The sequence below is a fragment of the Bacillus rossius genome (genome assembly GCF_032445375.1).
Source record: "Bacillus rossius redtenbacheri isolate Brsri chromosome 9 unlocalized genomic scaffold, Brsri_v3 Brsri_v3_scf9_2, whole genome shotgun sequence".
In the NCBI taxonomy this organism is placed as follows: domain Eukaryota; kingdom Metazoa; phylum Arthropoda; class Insecta; order Phasmatodea; family Bacillidae; genus Bacillus; species Bacillus rossius.
The window spans coordinates 35,984,234-36,004,032 of record NW_026962013.1 but is presented as its reverse complement, the minus strand read 5'-3'; the positions used below and the strand labels follow the sequence as shown (position 1 = coordinate 36,004,032).

At 36.9% G+C, this 19,799-nt stretch overlaps 1 protein-coding gene across 1 annotated transcript in view; it reads right to left on the bottom strand.

The window, feature by feature from the left end:
• LOC134542987 (lysophospholipid acyltransferase 6) overlaps positions 1–15,801 on the bottom strand; it is a 172,467-nt gene extending 156,666 nt beyond the window's left edge. The window contains exon 1 of the mRNA XM_063387642.1: positions 15,730–15,801. The gene's annotated coding sequence lies outside the window, so the exon portion shown is untranslated. The remainder of the gene's footprint in view (positions 1–15,729) is intronic.
• Positions 15,802–19,799: the final 3,998 nt, after the last annotated feature.

Genomic DNA, 19,799 nt, shown 5'->3' with positions numbered 1-19,799 from the left:
AAAAGTGAGAGTGGGTTATGATTATTGTGAACAATATACTTTCTTGAAGAGAATATTATCTATATTTGTAAAAATATGAAAACAAAATTCCCTGAAATAAGGGCTTTAAATGTTGTTTCTTTCGTTAAATAGAGAAACACAATTATGTATTTGTTTCATTTTACCAATTAACCAAGAGTGAAACATCATTATAAAACAACATTTTCTGCAAATATTTCACGAAACATGGAAAAATTGAGGTTTAATTTTGCTGTGAAACCAACAGCAGATGGGAAATCAAACACCATATGCATAACCTCAATAGCTACACCTGATGGCAGATTTTTGAAATTACACTCGAACACCAACCTGCAAATCTACACCAAACAGTTAAAAATATTCCAAACTATGCCAAAGTCAGCAAATCATTAAATAAAAGACATCAAACACGGAAAGTATGGATAAGTTTGACAGATGATATATAAAAAATATATTTGGATAAAGAGCAAAACATACAGTTTAAGGATTTTTACCTCGACGAAATTGAGGAAAAAACAAAAAGTGTTAAATCTATACCTAGTGGATCAAATAAAAAACTGGAAAAACTGTTAGAAAAATTTCTTGAAGAAAAAAAATCTATATCTGAAACTCAAAATTTAGGGAAAATTTGCATACGATTTCATGATTGAGAAATTCACGGGCAGAAACTCAAATGCTTACCAGTGGATTAAAGATTTCAAAAAAGAATGTAAATGTTTGCTAATCTAAGAAGACAAAAAGAAAATAGAAATTTTAAAACATTTCTTAGAATACTCCAGTGTAGTTTGGTACAACTGCATGCAAATGAAACTTACAGTGGAATCGGACCGGAACAAATGGAAGAAAATGTTTTGTGAAACATTTGAAAACAAAGGATGTCACCCATCAGATATGCTGACTTAGAATAAACATCAATGACTTCCCGAATATATTGATTTTCATAGCAGTATATTGAAATTATTTAGTACTGTAGTTCTTCAACACGATATATTGGATATATATTTTAGAAGCAGCCAATATCTACACATCACTTTAATAGTAAAGTCATGTAATAAATAAAAAATTGAGCCACATCTAGAGACACTCCTGAGATAAAACAATATTTATCGATTTTATTTTAACTGCAGCCAATATCTATTCAAAAACTACTTTAATAGTAATTGATGTAATAACTATCAAGTTTTTTTACATTGTTATAAAATTTCTTTCATACGTCGATAAAGAAGTATCACTTTAAATTATAAATAAACCAAACTAAAAAGTAGAAAATAAATAATAGTTTAAAAAAACTAAAAAACGCGCTTTTATAGAAAATTGAACTAAAAAAATAGAAAAGAAATTCTAATAAAATTGAATTAAAAATATTGTAAAAAAAGTATTTTATTTAAAAAAAAGCGTGGGGTGCTTTTTAATATATTATCAAAATGATAATCCTTCTACTCATATCTGTCAATAAAATAATTATAACTATTGACACCATGCACCCCACGCTTTATTTTTTTTAAAATAAAAAACATTTTTTACACTATTTTAAATTCAGTTTTATTAAAATTTATTTTCTATTTTTTAGTTCAATTTTCTATAAAAGCGTGTTTTCTAGTTTTTTTAAACTATTATTTATTATTTGGTTTAATGCAAAAGTGTCTGGTACTTTAATAAACGTTAATGATATACTAGCTGCAATACCCGGCCTTGCCCGGGCTGAACACAGGGCGTAGTTAGTAATTGTCTTCTTGATTTGAATGTCAAATGTGAAAATTAATTTAAATCACTTTCAGATCCCGACAGACGTTGTTCTGCCAGTTTATACTTATTTACCTGGTCTGTATGTAATTTAGACTTTATAAAGCAATATATAAAAAAAGCTAAAAATAAGAGATTACTAATATTGAAATGATTCCATTATCTAGCTAATGCTCGGCCTGCATTGCAATGCTTCATTCAGTTTTGTTTTGTAATATGTTTGAAGTAGTTCCACATATACAAATCATCTATCCATCTCTCTATATATATTTATCTCTATCTACATCTATATACATCTATGTATCTATTTATCTCTATTTATCTCTTTATAGCTACATATATACTATCCACTATCTCTATATCTTATATATATAAGTCTCTATATAGCTCTATACATCTATAGGTATATCTCTTTATCTAACCCATTTCATTATCTATACCTCGCTCTATCTCAACTTACCTCTCCGTCTCTATCTCACTATATATATATATATATATATATATATATATCTCAATCACTCTATCTCTGTCTCTCTTTTATATTTAAATAAATTGTGTCATGCATGCGCACTTATACAACAAAAACAGACGAAGTGTCGCTATATAAAAATAAATAAACACATATTTTGACACGATTCGTGCTCCAACTATTGAAAAATAGTTATACCGTCTCAGTAACCTTCATGGGCATGCGCATAACTAATCACCAAAATTTCATCGCAATCGGATGAATGGCATAGGAACGCATACGGCACAAACAAACGAAAATTAAAGACATGACAAACGCATCAAACGATGGTGCGTTTAAAATTCAAGGCAACTCTATCTATTGACGAAGTTAAGAACAAAACTGTTATTAGCGCCTTTATTTTGCTAGCCGCTGCGAACTCCACTAAGCGGCCTGGTCTCACCAAGGAGAAAAATATTAATTTGCCAGACCTTACTATGTGTATGATTGTGTGTCAGACATAGAGAAATGACACTCACTCACTATTTGTATGTCTATGACCTATGATTTTTTCTGTTATAAAATGAAATTATCACTTTTTCACTTCCTTAGGGATGGAATTTCATATTAATATGGGGTCTATGTGTTAATCCAGGTTATAAGCTATCTGTAGGCCAAATTTCATTCAAATCCATTCAGTAGTTTTTACGTGAAAGAGTAACAAACATCCATCCATACTTACAAACTTTCGCGTTTATAATATTAGTAGGATTTTTTTTACAAACATTCTTTAACACAGATAATTTGCACAACTATAGATTGTGTTATTGTTATGTAAAGTGTATGGTTTGAATATTGTACACAAAGTTTTTTTCACTAGTTATGGAATTTATTAAAAACGTATAGTCAACAAAATTGTATATCTATTTATATGCATTTTTTACTTTCACAACTGCGTAGGCGATTTTTAAGTATATCTGTAAGAGAAGTGTTGTACCCGTTTCTATTATAAAAGGTCCGCAAATGTATTAAATCTAAATAATATGTTATGAAACAATGTTTTGACATATTTTTTTTATTTTGAATATAATTTTTAAATTTTATGTGATTATTTTTCATTTATCACATCATGCATTACAGATACCTTATGGAAAGCTTTGAATGATTCACAGATTTATTTATTGTGCGGCGGTAACTAAAGATGATACAAAAAAATAAAATCTGGTGCAGGGAATAGAAACTTTGGGACCTTCCCCCCCCCCTTTTTTTCTTCTTCGCGGTCATCCTCAACCACTTTACCTAAGCCATTGTAAGACCTTTTCAAACCCCCCTGCACCCCAGACCACCCGCTGATTTTACAGCTCATCCTCGCCTGCCTTGCTCCCCACGGACTTTCTCAACCTTCCGCCCACCACGTCACGTACGAAGACTACCGAAAAGGCAGAGCAGAATTATTTTCCCTATGATGAATCCTCTTAAGGATGATTAATCCGCTTTTAGGATTTTGAGTTCTTTCTAAGGCAAAACGACTTTTGAGGTTTTTCGAAATCCTAATTTTCCCTCGCAACGGGAATTTTCCCCTCGAAAACGGGAAATTTTTGAGTCATTTTGAGTCATTTTTGAGTCCAATATGGCCGCCGATGACGTCATCCAAGATTGCGGTCGGCTCCTCGCTCCTCCGCTTGTCCTTGAATCGGCTATCCCTATCTACTTACATTCCACGGAATGAGGAAAACGGCCTTACTTATAAAATCGTAATGTAACTAGCTTCATAGAACACAGACGATCGTCCTGATTGAAAAATACGTGGTTTTTCGTAAATAATATTTTTAGGAACAAAATTCATGTGCATTTAAATATTTTTTTCCCGTCAAAAACGTCTAAAATACTACATAACAATGGTATTGGTCAATACTTTAAGAAAATATATACCGATAAATGGTTAAACACAACACCGGTATACAACAACTCACAGACTGATACACACGTAATTCAAATAATTTATGTGCAAACGAAATTTTTTTTAGCGTTTTAAATGTTTGTTTGAGCTTTATTTATAACATGTTGGAATGATAATTCTACAGTTACTGAAAACTAAAACGCTACAAAACTACAAAAATATTTTTGCAAAACTCCGTTCCCCCGGAGAAACCCCCGGAATGGCCACCGCATGGGGAGCCCAAGAAAAGAAACGGGCTCCCCATTTGGAAGCCACTTGGAAGGTTTTTTTCTGTACCACCCACCGTTTCTTTGGTAGCCTGTCTTGTTACAAGGTGTATTCCTACCACAGAAAATGCCACCATTTTGTCTGGGCAATCCGCCTTGGAGCAGCCGGGGCGCGAACCCGGGTCCTACAAGTCACAAGGCAGGCGCTCTACCCCAGAACCAGAGTGGTAGAGCGGATACTTGCAGTCTTCTTAACACTGACATGATGTTATTCCACGATTTTACTGTTGTTTCGTGTGTTCACGTGCAGTACGTGTAGTAACATCTTACCTCGGTAACGAACAATTTTATGTATTCTTATGTTCTTCGTTCAGCATGAATTGTGTAATTTCATAACACTGAAATATAATTTGTATAACTAGTCTGGCAATTTTTTAGTTGATTTTCTGCAAACAAACTTACAATCCCGCTGTACAATAATTATATAGAACTATAGACTAGTAAAAAAAAATATGTAATGAGCTTGCACTGTCGATGGTAAAGTTAAAAATATGTGTGTGCTTACAAGCATGAAGATATTGTATAACATTTTATTTATTTGGTTTTAAAGCCACAGAAAAGTTAACCTTGTTATATCACTTTTGGCAATTTTTTTTTTTGTTTTTGTTTGATCGTGCTTAATATGCGCAGCTAATACTGGAAAGCTATTGAAACAACTGTTTGCAAATAGGAATTTTCAAAAACTTAAATTAAGTACTAAATCAATGATAGTGTTGAAGATGTCAAATTAAAATATACATTTCATACTGACATCCCCGGAATTTTAGGTAATGATAGTACTGACCTTAAATCGATCAGTTTCTGAAGACTAAGAATTTAGATTACACTAGTTATGTGAGATTTGCTTACTTATTTAAAAATACATTATTTGAATACAACTATATTTTATTGGAACTTGCAGTATTCCTGAGTACAGATTTCTTGGTAACAGCAATAGCTTACCTCAGGGTTAAGCAGGAGCATAAATGTTTTATTTCATACAATGAAACCCTCAGAAACTTAATTAAAACATCGGGATTATTGAACATGAACTTCTGAGTACACAACTACAGATAGTTTTTATTTTTAATATGTGTGCACATCGCAGTGGCATCGCTATTTAATTATTTGTGATTTTATTTGTAACAAAAATTGTAATTAGGTGTTTTTATTTTGGATGTGTAATATTTCTACGCGTAATAGTATAAAACATGTATGATGTTTTAACTGTTACTGTATCAAAAGTTCATTTAAAGGTTGTGTAAGTTTATTTTCGTCCAAAAAAATATTTTGTACCAAAAATATCCTACAAGAGATTTCACTTTTCTTAAAAAATTTCTGTTTTTAATTATAATATTCTAACCTTTCCTTCAGTTCAACAACTTAAGTAGATATAATAATTACGTTATGCAATTATTTTCTCCATACATACTGCACTTGATATTTTGAGATTATTACGAAATAATATATAATTTTATTTTAATTACATACGGGTTTCAAATACCAAATAAATACTTTAATTTTTCTTTTTGAAATTATACTTCTTTAGGCGCGTTATGAAAAAAAGATGAGAGTGAAATTTTAAGATGCGCGCGCATCACTGTAACACAAAATTAACAGGTTGAAACTGCCCGCTAAACCGCACATTAAGTCTCGAAAAAAAGCTACCAACAAAATACTTAGAAATAGAACCTCTATTAGTATTAACTCAATTGAATTACCACCTCAGTACTATAGATGACTACACCTGATGGTGATAATCTGTCGTGGAATTTAAAACATATGATATAAATCATGCAATATTTTACTTATTTAATCGTCGGTTGTCAGGTAATTGTGATTTTCGGTCACTAGATTACATTTAACTTCAACTAGTGACCTGGAGTTAAAACATTAATTAGAATCACAAGACTTTGTATGCTATTTATTTATGCAAATTATTTCTATAATAATATTCATAATTTAATCATGTCGTTCGAGTATTATGACTGTATGGTCGCGTTTTACCTTATGATAGTTTTACATTATGGCACTTTTCCGTCGCCCCCCGGCGAAATTCTCCGTTTATGGTAGTCCTACAGTATGGCAGTCATGACAGTCTTCCAGTATGGCAGTCTTCCAGTATGACAGTCTTCCAGTATGACAGTCTTCCAGTATGACAGTCTTCCAGTATGGTAGTCTTTCAATATGGCAGTCTTTCAGTATGGCAGTCTTTATTCGACCCCCGTCAAAACAGGAGGAAATGTGCCATAATGAAAAACTACCATATTTTTATTTTTACAGATCGTGGTTATAAGTATACAATGCTGCTTCCTATAACCCATTTTTGGAAACATTTGTTTCTATTAGTGCGCGATCTGTTGAGTTGATTTATGACTGGAACTACAGAAAGTCACGGTCCGAAGCGCTATCTGCAACCTTTTAAGTTAACCTAAGTATTCTTCACACTACTTCGAGAGAAAAGCAGCTGTACTCATTCCATGGAGTGTATAAGAAAATATGGCAGAATTCCGCCTCGTCCTTTAAAATTATGGCAGTTTTCCGTTATGGTACTTTTCCGCCTTTTTGAAGAGGCCAGGCGGAATACTATAATTATGGTAGTTTTCCATTATGGTAGTCTTCCGGCGCCCCTGTGTAATTCCATAGTAAATATAAGATCAATACAAGTATATGGGTCTGTACAAATCACAGTGTCTATACTGTAAGGACATCGTGGTGTAGCTATACATAGATAGATCAAGGGTCTCCGAACCATGGGTCCTTGAGATGCAATATTCCACACATATTTTATACGTTAAGTCTTTCCCCGATTATATTTATGACGCAAAGCGTATGTTAATAAGGCTTCGTTATAAAAAAAAATCTGGGACGCATTAATACTATAGGTTTCAGTATATTATGATTATTTCAACCTAGTGGTCCACACTCACGTGAACAAGGTAAATCCATTACTGCAATGAAGCAATTGACAGTTTCACGGATGGAAAGGAGACGCTACATGTTAAAAAAAAAGAGTATGCTTCGTTCAAGTAAAAAGCTGGTACGAAATCGGCCACACCAAATATTACTTTACATGTGTCCGAGGTTTAGAAGTGGTTGGCGTTCGACCTTGTTGTACCTGTTGGAAAGGTCTTTAGGCGTTGACCAGGCTGGTATGCAGCTGACCTTGCACGGACCAGTTCGGAATAAAGGAAAACCCTTTTTTTTTAATCCCAATTCACGATCACGGCTGGCAAAGGACGGGGCTGACACTATATGTACGTACTTTGTATATCGTACATTGTCTTCGAGTGAATACCAAAATATCGCTATTTCGCATTGAAAAATATTTAATGGTAATAAAGCTATTTAGTTTTAGTGCACCAAAATATCAAAATCTTAATAATGGTATACTTACACGATTTTTTAAATTGTGGTAGATGGTTATAATATTGATAAGTGGAAAATATTCACGGTATCGTTTGCACATTCTAACTGAATTTGTTTTGAAAATCGAAAATGGGCCGGAAAAGATGTTGAGTACCAGTTATAATCAAAAGAACGATGTCAGGATAAAAAAAAATCAACAAAGTGCATAGCAGTAAACACATTTAGTGGTATGTTGGTATATAATTTCCTATGAAAAAAATGAAGAAAGCGATAATTTAACTCTCATTAGGAACCCGCATTATCAAGCAGCATATATACACTACTACGTCATAATGGTTCTTTTATTACATCCTATTCATCGTTTTTATTCCCCGTTTTTATTTTTGAGATTAGTACGTATACTTACTGTTAAGGCTGAATTACAACAGCCTGTCGCCTTCGTCCGCCACTATTTCGTCCGTCAGCGCCACGATATAACCAAGCGATTTACAACTTGACTTAATTCGTCCATCAGAATATTTTCCAAAAATAAGTGCTGCCAACAACCCATATTTTTCTCTCGTAGATTTATATATATGTTGTTTGCTATTTACGTATTGTATTAGCATTTCTTCCGTAAAATTCTAAGTCGTGCTTCAATTGCTTGGACACGAGTTTTTAAGAACTGCAGTGTTATTGTGCAAAACATCTGAACGACCTCTAACACCACAGACCTGAATTCTAGTTACAATTTGACTGCCGCGGCCAAGACCATAGATGTGATCCATCCATCCGTCCGTTGAACAAGCTTTTCGGGCCATACCATTGGCTGCAGGTCACGTGACCAACGGACGGATATAATTCTAGCCTAGATACTCCCCGCCCACCTCTCACAGGACTTTCGGCAAGACAGAAGTGACGACTGCACGATGACATGCCTGTGCGTGTGCTGGCCTGATTCACGTGTGACATGCACGTACGGGCGTATCGCCCTTCACGCAGGAGCGGCTCGTCGGGCGAAGGCGCCGGCTGACCTTGCCGGCCGCTGCAAGGTCGACGCGACGCGCGCTCGGGCGATGATGCGCGTGCGAAACTATTCCCCTCCCCCTTCACAACCAGTGCTGCCAACCGCTCTGCCGTTCTCTAGGCCCCGTTCCACAGCGGCACAGGGACGGAGGCCGATCTCACACAAGAGTCTAGCGACAGCAATGCTACCGTCCTGCAACTGGCTGCAAATGCCGATCCTCTCCGAAGTTGGCCGATCGGGAGCGCCTACCCCCTGGATGTTTGATTTCCAAGTATCTTTAATGTAACTATCCTAACCAAATCAACCGTCCACAAAGTTTTAAAGTATTTATAATGTAGCTAACCTAACCTAATTGACCATTAGTTATCATGTCCTTATCTGAAAATTACAATTTAATTAATAATTTTACTTTTATTTGCATTCATTATTCAAATATATTTATTACTTTTGAAATTATACGTGCTCGTATTTATTTTTACAAGTACAAAAAAAATTCGCACCTGCCGGAATTCGAACCGGCAACCTAACGATTATATGATAGCGCCTCTAAGCGCTCAGCCACGAGGCCATGTTTGACAAATAGAAGTTTCAGATGACATATATGATCGTGCCGCCGGCCCCGGAACGAGCGTAAGCGGTGCGGCAGCCGGCCCCGGAACGAGCCAGTTGCCAGTTGCAGGAAGGTAGCATTGCTGTCGCTAGACTCTTCTGATCTCACGGGACTTTTCACCACCGCGTCTGCTGCTTCCACAACGCACGGAAACACAACAAACGGCACCCTATGAGATTACATTCCAAGGTCACAAAATATTAACTGAATTAAAAAAAATTGTTATGCTTCGAGATCATAGCAAGGGCAGAAATTGCATGCACAATGAAAATAAACCACAAAGTAATAACACAACACAAGATATTATTGTTCTTGAAACAGTTTTAACGTATTTAGAACATAAATGAACATGGCTATCACCGCAACCAAATACTCGCAACGTAAACGGAAGAGCTCAGCGTTGCCGAGCTAATCCGTGCGGGTCCGTCTCCGTCTGCGTGCAGTTGTGGAAGCTCTGTTCCGTGAGATGTTTCCGTTTACGTGTCACTGTAAAACGGGCATAGGCCGGCTTCTCAATTAAAAAAAAAAAAATACTTTAACAGTAGGGCGTGCGCAATGGCAGACGCATGCAGTGAATGCTACTGTCGCGAGAAGCCACGTCTTCTACGGCTACTACTGTAGGCCCACATGACAGTGTGTTAGTGTCAGTAGTAATGTAAGATTTTGTGAATGCGCGTGTTGAAATTTTAGATTTTTTTCTATTTTTGTTTTTATCACCACTTCCACAAACCACCAACCAGAAAAAATTCCCTCATGAGCACAATATTTCTACCACCATTTATTCGCGGGCAGGGGAGAGAGGTCGTGCGCATGCATTTTATTTCTGTTAGGGACGCATGGCGCAACAACCAGTGAGAGAAGAGTGGGGTGACTTTTTTTGTGAGACTAGAGAACTGGTTATGTATATTATCAAACATATTGTTGCCAGAAATTTTCAAGGTAAATTTGGAAAATAAACAAATGCATTTGCTTAGAAAAAAGTGAGAACAATTGTTTAGTTAGGTAATTCTCAGGCTAGCTGTTTATCTATAATGGCAAGTGCCCCCCCCCCCCCCCCCCACGCATCCAACACCGAATCCAGTAATTAAAAATAAAGCCTCACTATGTGTGGAGACAATCGCAACTGCGAAACGGGGATGATAACACAATAACGCCAAAACTATATGCCATGCAGTTTTCCGCTTACCGTAGTATCGCAGATACGCGAGAAGAAAGCACAGAGTCCTCGCTTGGCCGGCTCCTGGGAATGCACTTTCCTTTCTTTGTGACTTGTCGCACCTCCCGCAGCCGGCTATAGGACTCGTTCCACAGTCACACGGAAACAAAGACGGATCACGTAAACGGAGGCGGATCTCACGGAACGGAGTGTTTACAATGGCCAAGAGCGGCTCCAGAAGGATTCTCGGGTGTGGCTATGATACTAAAAGAAAAGATGCAGTTGGAAACACCTTGGAATATTTAGACATTTATGGCGTTAAATACGGAACTTTGATAGTTTCATGCAACGTTTGGTGAAAGAAAAGTTTAACGCGTGAATTTTAATATTAAAAAAAAAAAACTAAATAAATTTCGGGATCGGTTGCGCTGTCGCCCCTACGGCCCTTCTCTCTGAAGCGCGCCTGACAGTGGCACGCATGCGAACCCGGGCCCGTACGGATCAGCTCGGCAATGTCCATCTCTTCCGTTTACGTCTCTCCGTGCGACCAATAGAAGCCGAGTATTAGGTCACGGTGGCACCCATGTTTGTTTACGTTTACATATTCAACCTACGTTAAACACTGTTTCAAGGACAGGAATATCTAATGCTCCGTCATTATATTTTGTGGTTTAGGGCGCGGTTACACGGGACGGGACCCTGAACTACTTCAGGTGAACATGTTTAAGTAAACACGTTTACAAACGCGAAAGTGTACGGTTACACGGTAGTTGCTGAAAAGTGTGTTCAGCTCTAAAACCGATTGTCTACTGTCAACGAATGTCTGTTGTTGATCTCTATTTTGTATCCAGAAAACGCGGGATTTTCACACTTGTTTATACAGTATTATCAGCAGAAATTGAATGTGTTTTCATATTGCTCAACACTTTTTTACAAATCGGGAATTCAAACAACATGCACAGTAAAACAATTTAAACTTATTTTTTATTATTGTTTGAGCGAGAGTGTTAAGTTTTAAGATAATTAAGGTCAGGATCAATTTTAAAAAAGTATATAATTACCTTTTGATATATTTTTTTTTTGCATTCGGTAAAATATTACTCTAACTTGTGCCAGGAACACTTTCCATCTTGAATTTCTGGAAAGAACTGTTTATATTCTAAACAGCCAATCAGAGGCTAATGTAGAAGATATGTCGATCTGAACTACTTTGCCAACCTGTTTAAGTTAAATGAGAAATGGCCTCGAACGAAACATGTTCAGACTGTGTGTAACCGCACTCAACAGCTGAACATGTTCACCTGAAGTAGTTCAGACTCCCGTGTAACCGCGCCCTAAGTTTTATTTTACAAGTACATTCCAACCGTGTTATGTTCTCGTACCTCAATTCATTTTTTTTCCATTTAAATAAATTTATTTGTTACAGTAAAAACTCGATCTCTCAATCTAATTGGTTGGTATTAGTTGTGTTTCCGTGCACAGTCGAAGAGCGGCAGAAGGATAGATTAAAGTAAATATCTTGCGGTTACGTGATCCGTTCCCGGTTCCGCTTTTTTACGTTTCCGTGTCGTCGTGGAACGGATCTAAAAGCGTAGTCTCGCTAGATCTGCGCGCGGCGAGGCTGATTCCTCCGGAGCAGCTTGGCTCTCCCTTCTGGGGGGATTACAGACCTAACCTCAAAAAGTAATAGTCTGTTAAACTTGCATTATTCTCGGCGCCCAGTAAAGTCTTCAAGTGTTTAAGCATGTAACAACAGGTGCACCAATCTGAGCTAGCTGGAGGTCTGGTCTATTATGAGTAAAATGATTTGGGGGGGGGGGGGGGGGGGGGGGGGGAAATTCGTAAATAATTTTGCTTCCATAATTTCATGTTTTTGCTCTTTATTTGAAATTAATTCATAGTATAACTATCGTTAATTGTTTATAAAATGTTTTATAAATTTAATAAGTATTTATGTAACAGTTTTTAGAAACTGTAAAGGCCAACTTTTATGTCAAACCTAGCATGAACTGAGAGCATGTAAACGTGTTTTTTAAATGTTTTAATTAATCCAGGGGGAGGGGGGGCGGCACACACACACTTCTCAGAAATAAAAATAAACCATCACTGTGTAGGCAATCGTAACTGTGTAACGGGATTGATAAAATTATAACGCCAAAACCTTTTCAATGCCATAGTTTTCCGCTTATTGCATGCAGGTCTTGATCGCCTAGTGTCCTAGTAGATGGTGTCGATTACCCCAACGGGCAAAACCCCTTGGGCCGCAGATTCAACATAGTTTCCCCCCCCCCTCCCCCACCCCACGAATCCCAAAGATCTGCATCCTCGGAAACAGAAAGACGCCATCTTGGTTTCAACAGTTTTTTTTAGGGCAGGAAAATTTTCTATCGTTTTGTTTCCCAACATTTGGCTTGACTATGATTTTAATGGAATTCCTTAAGATAACAAGGACTGACCGCAACAAAAAAAAAATAGTTTTCCCTATGAGATCATTAAATTTACTTCCTTTCTTGGGAACGACTACAACTGTACGTATTCCTACTGTCAATGACACTTTATTGTGGACTTTGTTAAGGGTATTAGGCTCCGCAATCTTTATTTTTTTCTACAATTCTAATATGTACTACTTATCCCAATTTTGTAGCATATCAAGGCTAAATCATATCTCCCGTACATTACACACCTTGTTGCAACCACATGTTTGCTGACAGGCTCTAGTTTTTAAGCGCCGCGAGGAAACAACTTATTATTTCACTATCATGATAATCACACCAGTTCACAAGTGTTGACTTCAACAAGTAGCCAAAGCTAAGTCACATGCAATGTCAAACCGAAATATTTAGCACTGAAGTATTGTTGTAAGCGGTGTCAACATATTTGAAATTGCAATATGGCACGGCCCACCCTCCCTTAATTTCTCAGTGTTTCATCTCTGCATTAGAGAAGGTAGATTTTCAATATAAAACGATAAAAATTTGCTATGGAATAAAAACGGCTGAAATTTGTACGACGCCCTTCTGTTCCTCCATCTCCCCCTTAAGGGCGGATAAGAGCACTTAAGCCCTCCCGAAAAAAAAACCGTAAATTGAGCACTGAGGTTTTACTGACACTAAAAATATTACAACTGTGTGTTAACACACAAAAATATTATATTGGGTGGAAGGTTTGTAATGCTATTATATTTTTGCTTTCAGACTCAAGGTAATATTACTTTAATATTTAATAATGTAATGAATACTTATTAATACATACAGAATAAACTATTATTATCATCTAATTGATATTTATATAATAAGAACTTAATATAAATAAAATAACTTATATGTTGTTTATTAAATATGTTGTTGTTATCAATGAAATATAACTTAGAACCACCTAGCGAGATGCCAACCTCAGTAGCGCAGTCAGATACACACAGAGGACTTCTGAGTTCGAGTCCCGGGCAAGGCATTCGTGTCCATTTTTAACTGTCTCAGTGAGTCATGATACTCTTTCCACAGTCAGTAAAAGTGTCCAAATTCATGGTTAAGCAAAGTACCTTGGCTGGGTTCGAACATTTTCAGAGTGCAGCAATTCTTAACAGTTCGACTGGAGGCGATAGGTACGTCACCAGGTTGATATTTTTCCACAAAGTATTTACAGCGGCTTGAGCTGGAAGCAATCCAGGCCATTGCAAATCGTTACTTTATCTCGTAAATTACTTTCTCCAAGCTGAGAAGATTCAACGACCTCCTTACAATGCCCGTGAAAACCTCCTTTATAGCTTTTTTTTTCCCTTCGCTGTACAAAAATTACGTGTAAACAACGAATACATTGAACGAAAATACCATAGTGCGTTGGCTCTTAAATGATTTGTGTAATCAAAAACTTTTAAGGGCCCCGCCTACCCGGGCAAACACATGCGGGCGCAGAGCTTCAGAAGAACCCACGCGATTTGAAAACTGCTCAACATATCCGAGTGGCGTCTGTTTACGAAAATCATTTAAGAATACGTGGAGTTGCCGCTCCAATCTCACAGTTGACCTATGCACGATGAGAAGACTGCGCACCAGTCCACAACTCCAAAGCCTTGCGCCTAGAGGAGATACCGCGCTAGAAGCACCAGCGGGCATCACTATCTTCCCGCCTCACTAGCGGGCCTCTTGAATGGCTGGCCAATGGCGTGGAGCTCTGCACATCGTTTGAGTTCATTATTAAATATACTCGCGATAAGCTGTTCAACTTGTGCACTTTTTAATTGACGTTATACTTACGTACTAATAAAACAATTCTGCTACTCATTTTGCGCGTATCAGTTTTTTTTTATTACGTTATGATAATCTACCCATGGGGAGAAAATAATGGATTACAACCTGCTACTGACTACTTCAACACATCATTTTTTTATGCCTTATGTAGGCAATATCATTGACTACTAACCTGGAAGGTCTTGATTTCGTACGTAACGACACGCAAAGAAGATATATAATAATTACTATATTCAAGAACTGAAAGTTATTTAAACACATATCATGTAAATATTTTACATATTTTTTTTTTTTTTTTTAACGATTACAAGTATTTTTACTATTTTTTATACTTAGATGTTGATTTTGAGTAAAAGATTTTAACGTTTCGTCATCTAGGTCATTTGAGACGGATTAGGAGCGTAACGGTGAAATGGATTAGCGAATGGAAATGAATAAGTGGGGGGAAACGGGAGCAACGCGAGGAAAATCCACTCGGATTACATCAACGTCCGCCACGTTTTCCACTTACGAATAATCAAGGTTTGATCCCTCCGAGGAACGAACCTTGGCTATACATGATATTTCACGTGTGTGCGTTGATTTTATAATAATGTAATAACGTAAAATACATTAACTGATAGAATATAAATAGCCTAATTTATAACAGAAGTATCAAAGATTGGAGGAAGTGTACGGGGAAGTTCGGGGATCCGATACAACAGTATATATAGTCTTGTCTCGCGTAGCTTGTCTCAAATTTGACAGTTCTCGTGCAGTTCCAGTTTACCCATTTTCCAATTGTCACAAAGCATCTCATGATGTTTGTTTACGAACCCGAGAATCACACGACGGGAAAACATTGGCAGAAGGGCACGTAGAGCACTGGCACTATTTGGGAGAGATTTAAGACAAGTTACGCGGCACAGACTATGAATCACAACTCACCGAGCCGGAGTGCGAGGCTGCGCGGCAAATGTACACCCGCTTCCCGTCGCTCGCGCTGGCGGCCCCGCGCGTGAATGGCTAACGGTGCCGTGGCTGCAGCCTGCAGCTCACGGGGGACCTACCGTCACAGACCCTGAGTCAGTCACCCCTCACCCGAGCAATCCGCTCTCGTGCATCTTGAAGCTTCTTCTTGTCAGCCGGTAGAGTGGCGAGGCTATGTCTCATCAGAGCTAACGAAAAATGCAATTTTTTTTTGACGTGACAACGTCTAATAAATCGATGAACGCCGGCTGCACGCACGAAAAAGTGCCCCGTAACGCACATTGTCCCAATACGGATGTGTCCCGTTACGCTCATTGTACGCATGCGCCGTATCTCTCTTCCACTCGATTGGAACAACAATCGATTGGACTTCTCAATCATGTTTTCGTCGTTTTAATTAATAATATTATATAATTTAACGATCGTCCACCGATTTTCAGCACAATCGGTACGGTTATGAAAAGTAATGTTGAATTTTCAAATACGTTTTTAACGAACAATGGTGTTTTACAGTTACACATAATAATTCAAATTACACCCGGGATCTTTTGCACAATGTTTAAAAAATATTGAAACACATTATAAATAAGTTTGGTGTATTTGGGATGCGTATTTGTTATAAAATCGTATTATAAAAACGAAATAATATTATTCTCCTACGTTGCTGCTATAAACGGTGACGGACGCGAACCGAACGAATCGTGTTCTCTATCAGCTGCCGCGGGAACCAGGCACTCGTTAATACATATTTTCCATTGTTTATGCGATGGGCGTTATTATTAATGAATTATAAATGGACGTAGTTATGCAAAAAGGAGCCAACCCACAATTGTGTTATATTTTATTTGAAAATAAATTAAAATAGTACAAGGTTGATCGTACAGTCGTTGCTATTATTATATCAGTATTTATACTAGACCATTAAAATTATACCCACATTATGTTATCAATACGAGAATTGCAATTTATAATTAACTTTTAACTTCAAAATACTTAGAATAGGTTTCATGTGGGTTGGTTCCTTTTTGCATAACTACGTCCAAATAAAATTTCGTGCCCGGGGCCACAATTGCATATCATTTTGAGCACTGGAAGACATAAAAATGTAAAATATTCTCGACGAATTTTAATCTGTGGTTTTGATTGCTTATTACAACAGCAATTTCGGCAATAAAGGTTAATTATTCTTGCATTTTAAAAATCTGATGACTAGTATAATTTCAAGTATTTATTCTTTTATTATTAAAAAAAAATAGCATCTGTCGGCGAGTGCAGTAATAATAGGTTATGTTAGATATTTGATTACAGTTTATTTGTATGAAAAAGTGTTCATAATTATATTAAACGAAAAGTTACAACAAAAATTTCGGCAATAAAGGTTAATTATTCATGCATTTTAAAAATCTGATTACGAGTATAATTTCAAGTATTTATTCTTTTATTATTAAAAAAAGTAGCATCTGACGGCGAGTGCAGTAATAATAGGTTATGTTACAATTGACTAAAAAATTATGGCGATTCATATAATTGATGATAGATATTAAATTACAATTTATTTATATGAAAACTTGTTCATAATTATATTTAAACTTTAAAGCTAAACACCAGTTTTTAAAATTAATTACAAGTCATCTACACGTGAACTGTTTCGTCGACTGTTTATAAAGTGAAGTGGAAAGTTAATGTGGTTTTCATTGCTTATTACAACAACAATTTCGGCAATAAAGGTTAATTATTCTTGCATTTAAAAAATCTGATTACTAGTATAATTTCAAGTACTATTTATTCTTTTATTATTAAAATAAAAATGATTCAATTTTATTCATAAAAGTATGCCATCATTTCATCAATGTTTTGTTATGACATTGTCACGTTTAATTATCGTCCGTAAACCAACTTTACAGACAACCATTTTTTTTAATTGGTTGAAAGGTTTTCGGCTTCCGTCCACAACCAGCACTAGATGCCTTTTATTAGTCGAAGCCTTTTATTATCACATCATCAATCAAATATCCGTACATAGACTAACACCCAGATCCCCTCGGACCGTAAGTCGGTGTACATCCGACTACGCCACGGAGGTCGGCTGAAAACACAATAATCAGTAGTAGGACACTCGATATCAGAGAGGGAGAGACCGAAGTAAGGAAATTAATGAAGAAGAGTGTGGAACAACTGTAATGCTGTTTACAGGTGTTTCGTCGTGATGTTTGTTACCATTGTTGACCTCAGTTATTTACCTGGTTTAGTTTCATCTTTCAAGTGAATTATTAATTTGTATCACTTATAGCGCTTAGCGTGGCAGAAAAGAACAATTTTTTTTTGCTGTTTTAAAAATAAAAAGTTAGGTCTGTTACATAAATAATACCATTAATTTAAAATTCTATGTTTGTTTTTTTATACAGGAGGGTAGATTTTCTCACGTCTAGATGATTGTAACATAAAGTTACATATTGATTTGGACTAGGTCAGTAACATGAACAATATATATAATCGTGAAAATGGTATATTTTATTCCGACCGCGAAGTTGCACTAGCGAGAGGTGCACTTCGGCTACGTTCGGGACTGATCGGGGTTCAATGAATCGTGGGCTTCCCGCCTGCAGCTCACAGGCTCCTGCGCTTCCCTCACCGACAGCTAGCGGTCACCAGCGCTCCTAGCGGATGGTGGGAGAGGCTCCCGTGCGCGACCTGCACAGCGCAGCGGGGCGGACGGTTGGATGGTTCAGGAACATAATATGGGGCCGCAGGAAACGGATTCGCTTTGCAAGCGCGCCATCAAAGGCGTGTGTTGTGACGTAGCACAGAAATCACTGATGGTTCGTCGGTGTTTATAGGGTCACGGAAGCTGGAGTAGTCTGCCGAGAAGATATCTCACCCCCCACTCCCCTCTGGCAACAACATACATGCAAACTGTCACAAGACGAACACAATTCGATCGCCACCAAATTGAAAACTTTGCGCACGTTGCTCAGAACTAATGGTTTTCTCGGGTTTCTACTATCTCTCTCGCCCCCGTGTGTTACTTCAATGCTCCATTTTCATGTCATTGCCCGGCTACCCCACATACGATGTGCAGAGTTTCAGTAAAAACAACGTGATTTGAAAACTACTCAAGATATCCGAATGAGGTATGTTTACGATAAGCATTTAAGAATTCCCTGAGGGTCAATAAGTAGTTTTGTTTCCAAATTTAGTTTTTAAACTCTTTTTGTTGAAGAATGAAAATTGCTATAAGGCGTATTTTCAGAGCAATATTTAGGCAGAAAACAACCGGTACAGATTCTTGAAAAACCTTAAGGGATTTGAATTACATCTTATCTTCATTTCTCCGCCATACAATGTTACGGTCACCGCTCAGATTTCATAGCTGTCCTCTGCACGACGAGAATACTGCGCGCCAGTACACAGTATGCCTAGGTTCAAATTACAGCACGCAGTTCTGTACTTGCGACCTTGCGTACTTCACTTCCACTTTAGGCAAACTTGACGAATCCGGACGGCTTCGATGTATGGCCTCTTCAAACGGTATTAGCCAGCCGAACAGATTGTTTACATAAATTTTTAAATAACTAACTTTTATTGAAAAAAAAAAGTTTAAAATTGTAGGCCCTGCGCCATGGATTATATAACTTTCCACCATTTTGGAGTCCGCCATCTTGAATTCTAGAATTTTCTGCCCTCTTGGGATCGAGCATCCCACTCCCCGGATGTTGCACTTTTCACTATGGTGGAACATTCCGCCATTTATCAATTCCCCCTTTTTGAATTATGATGTCATTTCTGCCATTTAGGATTATTTTATCATGTCCACAATTTTAAATTATAAAGTCATGCCCACCATTTTGATTTGTCACATCCCCATTTTTAATTATGTCACAGCCACCATATTGAAACCCTTAATTATTATTCAAAATAATTGGAAAAATTGTAATATATTTCATTATAAATATAATAGAGTTATAAAAAAAAGTACTTACATAATTGAGCTTCAGTGCAACACCAAAGTGCCCAAATTGTTGTGATTA